The sequence below is a fragment of the Pongo abelii genome, chromosome 6, assembly GCF_028885655.2.
Source record: "Pongo abelii isolate AG06213 chromosome 6, NHGRI_mPonAbe1-v2.0_pri, whole genome shotgun sequence".
In the NCBI taxonomy this organism is placed as follows: Eukaryota; Metazoa; Chordata; class Mammalia; order Primates; family Hominidae; genus Pongo; species Pongo abelii.
In genome coordinates this window covers 140,505,902-140,513,556 of record NC_071991.2, presented here as the reverse complement: position 1 = coordinate 140,513,556, position 7,655 = coordinate 140,505,902, and positions in this window count along the sequence as shown.

Here is a 7,655-nt window from a genome sequence, read left to right as displayed (position 1 = left end):
TTTGAGCCCTTGGCTTGCCCCCAGGTATTGTCCTTTGTCCTGGCTTGTGCACCTGGTATGTAATTAAAATTGCTTACTGCCTAGGTTTTTCACTAAAATAAGAATTACTAAGAGTTAACATTATAAATTAATGAATATAATTAAAACTACTAGGTACATACAATGTGTATTAAACAGGAAGGATGTGGTTTTTCTGGAGAACAAATGTTAAAATACGTCATGAGAGTGTGGTTCTTTTTTAAGAGGAAGTGTTGTTTTCTAGTTTAGAGGATTTTAAGGATTGTTTCAAGTTAACAGAAAGGACAAAACTGAAGGTTTAAGCAAGTTGTAGAAGGTTTGTGGAAGACTGATCTTGTAAAAGGAATTTTGTGTGTGATCAGGTTTGGCTAAAATTTTAAGGGGATTATTTAGATTTTATACAAATTGAACATTCATATAAATAGCACATTGATGCAGGGTCAGAATCTGAGCACCTGTGTGAGGCAGAATTTTCTTGGAATATTGATGTGTTCTTTAACACAAATTTGTAAAGTTTATAAAAGCCTCGTGGAAATCTTACCTTACAATCAAACTAATTAAGATTTGATAGATTTGCTTATAAGATTCTATTAAAGCTTTAGAATTAACAATACAGTAATACAAAAATAAAATTTGGTTTTCTCTTTTAAATAAGATTTTTGTATAAGATTAAGAGATAGTAAAAGATTTTCATTTGCCCTTTGAATAAACTGCCAAAAAAAATAAAGAAGGAGAGAGAGAGACAGATTCAGTTGGCTTCACACTGTCTCTATTAGGTCCTATTTTTTAGAAAACTAAGCTCTTCTTCATCAAGGAGTAAAGATTTCTGCTTTTTTTTTTTTAAATTGGTGAGTTATCACTTTAGCTAAATGATTTACTTTATAATGACCTGTAATCTCATTTTGCGATATCAAGTGCCTTAAACTTTTAATGTTGGACTAACTTTCCAAAATTAAATTCTAAATGCAGTCTTTTAACCTCAAACTGACTTTTAAAAGTCCAAGAGACGCATATTTGGCTTATTTGATATGTTAAAATCATACAGGAGGCATTGCCAAATATAAAATGGTGTGTAACTTTCTTTGAAATATATTTATATAAATGTGCTATTGTTATGTGTTCCAAAATTGTATAATATTCTTATAATTTTAATATGTCTTGGTATATGTGATCAGTAATAATTATAATTATGGTAAATTATTGTGTGCCACAGAAATAACCAGATTTCCTTGTCAATTATATCTTTGACCGTGGATATCTTTTGTCATTCACAATTATTATTTTACTTTGTTCCTTTTCAAAAAGTTGTTTATAATCAGTTATAGGACTCTGATGGTGTATTAGTTCATTCCCATGCTGCTATGAAGAGATACTTGAGACTGGGTAAATTATAAAGAAAAGTTTAATTGATTCACAGTTCCGCATGACTGGGGAAGCCTCAGGAAACTTAGAATCACTGCAGAATCGCCTCTTCACAGGGTGCCAGGAGAGAGAATAAGTGCCAAGCAAAGTGGGTAGCCCCATATAAAACCATCTGTTGCCCATGCTGGAGTACAGTGGGCAACTCACTGAATGAGTGAGTTCTCATTAAACTCACTAGCATGAGAACAACATGGGGGGAACTGCCCCCCATGATTCAATTACCTTTCACTGGGTCCCTCCCACCACATGTGGGGATTATGGGATTACAATTCAAGATGAGATTTGGGTGGGGACACAAAGCCAAACCATATCAGATGAATACTTTTAAATGCAGGTTTCTGACAGCTTTGGAGATTGTGCCATTAAAATAGAGGAAAAAAATCTTCCAGGACACTCCTGGAGATCTGATGTATTCATGAGGATTGTTGACCCAATATCAAATAGAACAGAGATTAATTGCATGAACTGAGCTAATAGAAGACTAAAATAATTTTTTGTGTGATCTTTTTGTCAGAAACATTGCTGATTCTTTTCATTTTTTGGGTTGTTTACAGCTTTTAACAATTGAGTAAAATATGCTCTTGTGAGCAAAATTTAAAGCATATTTCTTTCTCTCTACCTGATTTCTCCAGAATTTGAAAACTATTTTTGAGTATTCTTAATTTATAACAATATAGTTATTTGTATGAGCTCAGTAAGAATCTGCTTTCTTTTGTAACAGGACACAATTGGAGACTACTATTTTACTAAAGCTTTGACTAGAATGAAATATTTTAAGATATAAACAAAACAAACTGTTTTAAGGAACTGCCATTGACTTACAGAGCCAATAAAAGATCCTTAAAAAAAACTGGCCTTGTACCTTGCCTACACAATTCTTTTACAGGGTTCCCAACCTGTGATAAGTAAAGAATGTTACTTTCTGGCAGGCCCAGGAACCCCAAGTTATCTTGGGATTAAGAAGAGAGGCATTCACCCAATTCATACAGATATCTGCAGGCACAAATAAATTCTTGACTGGGCTTGGGGCCTTTAAAAAGTCTAAACTAAGATTCCTTAAATAAAAAAGTTTCCAGCAAAGTCAATTAAAAAAAGAGCCTGTGTAGAAAATAATTATTCTTGCTGTACTTTATACAAAGAATCAGGCGAAGTATAATACAACTAAAGCTTTTTTTACAAATAAATTAGTTCTACTACGATTTGTCTTTGATAAAAATGGAGGACTAAGGAGATAAAAATTATGTGTTTTTTTAAAAAAAAAACATATAAAACACCTATTCTTAGACCCCACCTTATCAATTGTTTCTCAGTTTTATTCTTTGTTAAAATGTATTTGGACTGAATCCTAAGTTCTTTCCTGGCTACAAGTCTCCAAACTACTGTTCATTTTTTTTTTCCTTTTTCTTTCATTTGTTCTCATTTTTTTCTCATTTGGAATCTAGAAATTAAAACTAGAAATTTTAATTTAAAATTAAATTAAAATTAAAACTGTGCTTTTCTTAAAGTTCTGCCAAGTGAAACTTGAAACTTAAACTTTAGGAAAAGTAACAGCAAATTATTTATACATATAAACCACTTTTGTGCCTGCCTACTCATGCATGGACTTCAGAGTAATATAGTCTAAATCAGTTTTCCAGGATTACTTTCCCCTTTTGTTGTCATGATCTTTCCTCCTTTTTTACTGGTTTTCTTTCTCTCTTCTTTCCCCTATTTTTCTCTGTGGAACATGAAACTTCACAACCTGCTAAGAATGATCCTTTCTAAAATGAGGGACCTAACCCTCTAGAAATAAACTGTCCTAGTGACAAGGGATCAGACCAAACCTGAGATCAGACACTCGCTTTCTTCTACAATGCTTTCCTTGAAAGATTTGGAAGAACAGGGTGGGAGGATGTGAAAGGAAAATAACATCTTGGGACCTCAAATCAAACTCACTATGTGAAAGGGAAAAGTTAAGTTTGGAAACTGAGTCAAACTTTTGGAAGTTGCCTTTCTTCCAAAAAGTTTGGAAACTGCCTGCCTTTTTGTTCCTAAACAGCCTCAAGACAGAAGGCCACATTATCTCCCCAGATGGCCTCCCTCACCCTGACATTATAAATGAACAGTTTATCTTCACAGGTACAGGAGAAGAGAGGAATAGAAATCGTTCCTCCTCCTACCCTGGGATGAAGGCATATTTGACTTCTTCCTCTAATTTACTTTGTCTTGTGTAAAGTGCACATTTATTGAGCATGACACAAATACATAAATGACTGTTCCTCTGCCCCCTGCTTCTCACATGCAACATGTGGATTCAGTGAGCACTAATCAAAGCCTCAAAAGAATGTAACCACTTGTCTACTCTCCCCCACTTTTCTTTAACTTTTCTCCTTCCCCTCCTGCCCACTTTTACCTCTTTAAATATTGAAGCCTTCAAAACCCACTTTGGAAAAAGTGCAGGCCTCAGATCTTACTGTAGCCTGTGTCTCTTATTCCTGAGTGTGTCTTCAACCTTGCAAAATAAACCTCTAAATTGATCGAGACTTGTCTCAGACATCTTTTTCTCAGTTTACAACTTCCACTCCTGTGCAAAACTAAACTCCCATCTGTGTTCTAGATCCATTCCTCACTCTGTCTTTTCACACCCCATGTCCATCACTGTCTCTTCTGACTCCTCTCACATGTGTATCTTCAACTTCTCCTTCCCTGGTAGCTCTGTCAGCAAATAAGCATGCTCTATTCTTTTGCATTTTCAAAGAAACTGCAAACTCCCTCCCTCAACCCCACCTCTCCTTTCAGCTACTCCCTGTTCAGGGCCAAACTTCTTAAGAGTAAATCCCATTGTCTACTGGCCTCCCACTGACACCTCAACCCATTGTGATTTGACCCTGTCTTCTCCGTGATACTGATACCTGTAGTTACATCCACTGAACAGTCTTAGTTTTGCTTGAACACTCTGTAGCATTCAGATTACAGTTAACTATGCACCACTTCTCAACACGTCTTGTGCCACATATCACAGCTGCCCTGGCTGCTTCTCCTCCACTGAGCCATTAAAGATTTTCAGTCCACAGGCTGTTTTCCTTACCACCTGGGTAGTCCTGCCTAATTCAATAGATTACCATGCACAAGCTCAGAATCCCTAGCTCCTTATCTTCACCTTAGATCTGTCTCCGGAGCTCCAGGCATGAACAGCTTGGACGCCTATTGATTGGACTGCTCTACCTGGATGTTTTACAAACACCTCAAACTCAACATGTCCCAAACTGAACAGCTTTTCTTACTCACCAAACCTGCTCCTCCACCAGTGTTTCCAACCAACTATGTGGTAGCACAACAAAGTTGCCTAAGCCAGGATCCTAGGCGTCCCATTCTCCACACCTCTATCTCAACTCTCATATCCAGTTGATCTCACGTCTTGTGGATAGTCTAGTCCCTAAATTTCTCCTTTGAAAAATAACTAATTTTGATTAGATAACACATCACACGGTACAAAACCCAAAGAGCACACAAGGTATCTAGGAAAGTAAGCTCTCTTATCTCTGTCTCAGCCTCTTGCTTGTTATTCTCAGGGACATTCACTAATGAAAGTTTATTATTTATCCTTCCAAAAATACTCTAGGCATTTCCAAGTACATGTATGTACGTGTTTATCTTAAAATACATATAATAGCATAGTAGATTAGAAAAGGAGTTGTTGCTTTTGTTACTTAGGATATTTTAAAGTATCTCATTCTACACATAATTTTACCATGATGTATTATTTTTATTCCTGGGTAGTGCTATATTCTCCTTCCCCCTGGCCTTCATGATTTCTGGACCTTTCTACCCCTCTGCCTCCATTTCCTCTTTCATTGCTGTAACTTTTTATTTATTTATTTATTTTTTTGAGACGGAGTCTTGCTCTGTCGCCCGGGCTGGAGTGCAGTGGCATGATCTCTGCTCACTGCAAGCTCCACCTCCCGGGTTCACGCCATTCTTCTGCCTCAGCCTCCCCAGCAGCTGGGACTACAGGCACCCGCCACCACGCCTGGCTAATTTTTTGTATTTTTCGTAGAGACGGGGTTTCACCGTGTTAGCCAGGATGGTCTCGATCTCCTGAACTTGTGATCCGCCCGCCTCAGCCTCCCAAAGTGCTGGGATTATAGGCGTGAGCCACCTCGCCCGGTCCATCGCTGTAACTTTTATTCATCCTATTGGTCTCAGCTTAAAGATTATACATTTAGGGTGTGTGAATGTGCACATGTGTGGTAAAAGAGGGGGCTCCCTGACTCACTCCTAGACTAGGTTAGAGACTACCTGCTTTATGTTGCTAGACCACCTATATTTTCGTTTTATTACACACACTGGACTTTATTGCACTTCTTTGTTTAAATGACTGTTAGCTCCACAAATGTAAAGATGATGTCCATCTTATTCACCCTTGTATTCGCAGTACCTGGCATAATTCCTAGTACAATGTATTGTGAAATGAATATTTATTAACTGAATCTATGAATGATTGACCTATGTTTATTCTGACTTTTCTTACTGGCCATACATATTTCCACTTTTTTTCTACCTCTCAAAGGTGGTAAAAAAAAAAATAGCTGCCTTTTGAGTGAGGTTGTAGTAATTAAAGATGACCACATAATATGAGTGGAAACACTTTGGAAAAAATAAAAACCAATGCAAATGTGATTACTAGAACATGTTTTTAGTCTAAATATATGTGTGTGTGAATATGTATTTGTGTGTGTGTCTGCATGTGTATATATGAGACACAGAGAGAGAGAGTGAGAAGAAGGAGGAGGAAGAGGAAAAAGGTGGTGGAGGAGAAGGGGCAGGAGGGGGGCTGACAGAGAAGAGAAGAAGGAAGAAGGGGAAAAGGATGAAGAATAAGAGGAGGAGGAGGAAAAGGGGGCCAGAAGTCCTTCAGCAAAGCTCTGGGACAGCACTTACTCTCTGGTGTGTGGTACCCTCTGTAAGAGGCATTAAGATAATCTATAAGATTCCACATCTGCCCTCAGGAGCCCAAGTGAGAAGGGAAGAGAACACATACACACAGACATCAGCTCACTGTAGGGCGGATGTGGGAAGTGACCCATGTGCTAAACGAGACAGCAAATGTCCCTTCCTGCCTGGCAGCTGCAAGGCTTCTATACAGGACTTCAGAGACAGGGACAGGGAGTAGAAGAAATATCTACTGCTCTTTCTGCCTCAGGAATTCTTCAGGTACCCACAAATGGTTACTATTCTTCCCCTCTGTCTCCCCCGTCCCTGATTATTTCAGAATATAGAATGCAAAAAAAAATTCGTGCTTCTGTATGTCTCATAGGCCAGAGGCTGGAAACAATGAGAAAATGTTGTTCTCAGCTGGGCGCAGTGGCTCATGCCTATAATCCCAGCACTTTGGGAGGCCAAGGCGGGCAGATTACCTGAGGTCGGGAGTTCAAGCCCAGCCTGACCAATATGGAGAAACTCCATCTCTACTAAAAATACAAAAACTAACCAGACATGGTGGCACATGCCTGCAATCCCAGCTACTCGGGAGGCTGAGGCAGAAGAATTGCTTGAACCCTGGAAGTGGAGGTTGCAGTGAGCCAAGATCGTGCCATTTCACTCCAGCCTGCACAACAAGAGCGAAACCCCATCTCAAAAAAGAAGAAGAAAATGTTGTTCTCACAGGCATCACAGGACTTTTAAGATGCCTCCCTCCCTCAGACGTTTGCAAAGTATGTTATTGACAAGGTACTGGGTTCTGGTAAGAACAGCTGAGTTGCGCCTGAGGAATGGCTCTGCCGGAAGCCTCAGGAATGGGGGCCAGAGGTCAGCTTTCCTCTCCCTGTGTTGCATCTGAAGAAATGCAAGATAAGGTCTGGGCAGAGTTGAAGGAGGGGAAAAAAAGGAGGAGGGAGAGAGTAAGCCAGGGTAGGGCTGTCTTAGCAGGTCCTTAGAGCAGCATGGCTTTGCATGGCAGGGCAGAGAAGAGACATTGGAGAGAGAGAGAGGGGCCAACAATGGCATCCAGAAGGCCGCTCGGCACACCTGAGATCACTCCAGGAAAAGCTGAGAGAATGCCTTGACATGAGGTCAAGGATCATTTACCTCCTTGAGCCAAGCTCACTTGTTTCTTAAAGGTTAATGAGGAAAAGGTGAGAAATGGGCATGGTGAGAAATACTTTAACCAGGTAATGCTGAGTGATGTCATGCAGACAGGGAGAGGTTAGTGAAGTATGGCCCCCCTCTCTCTGCCC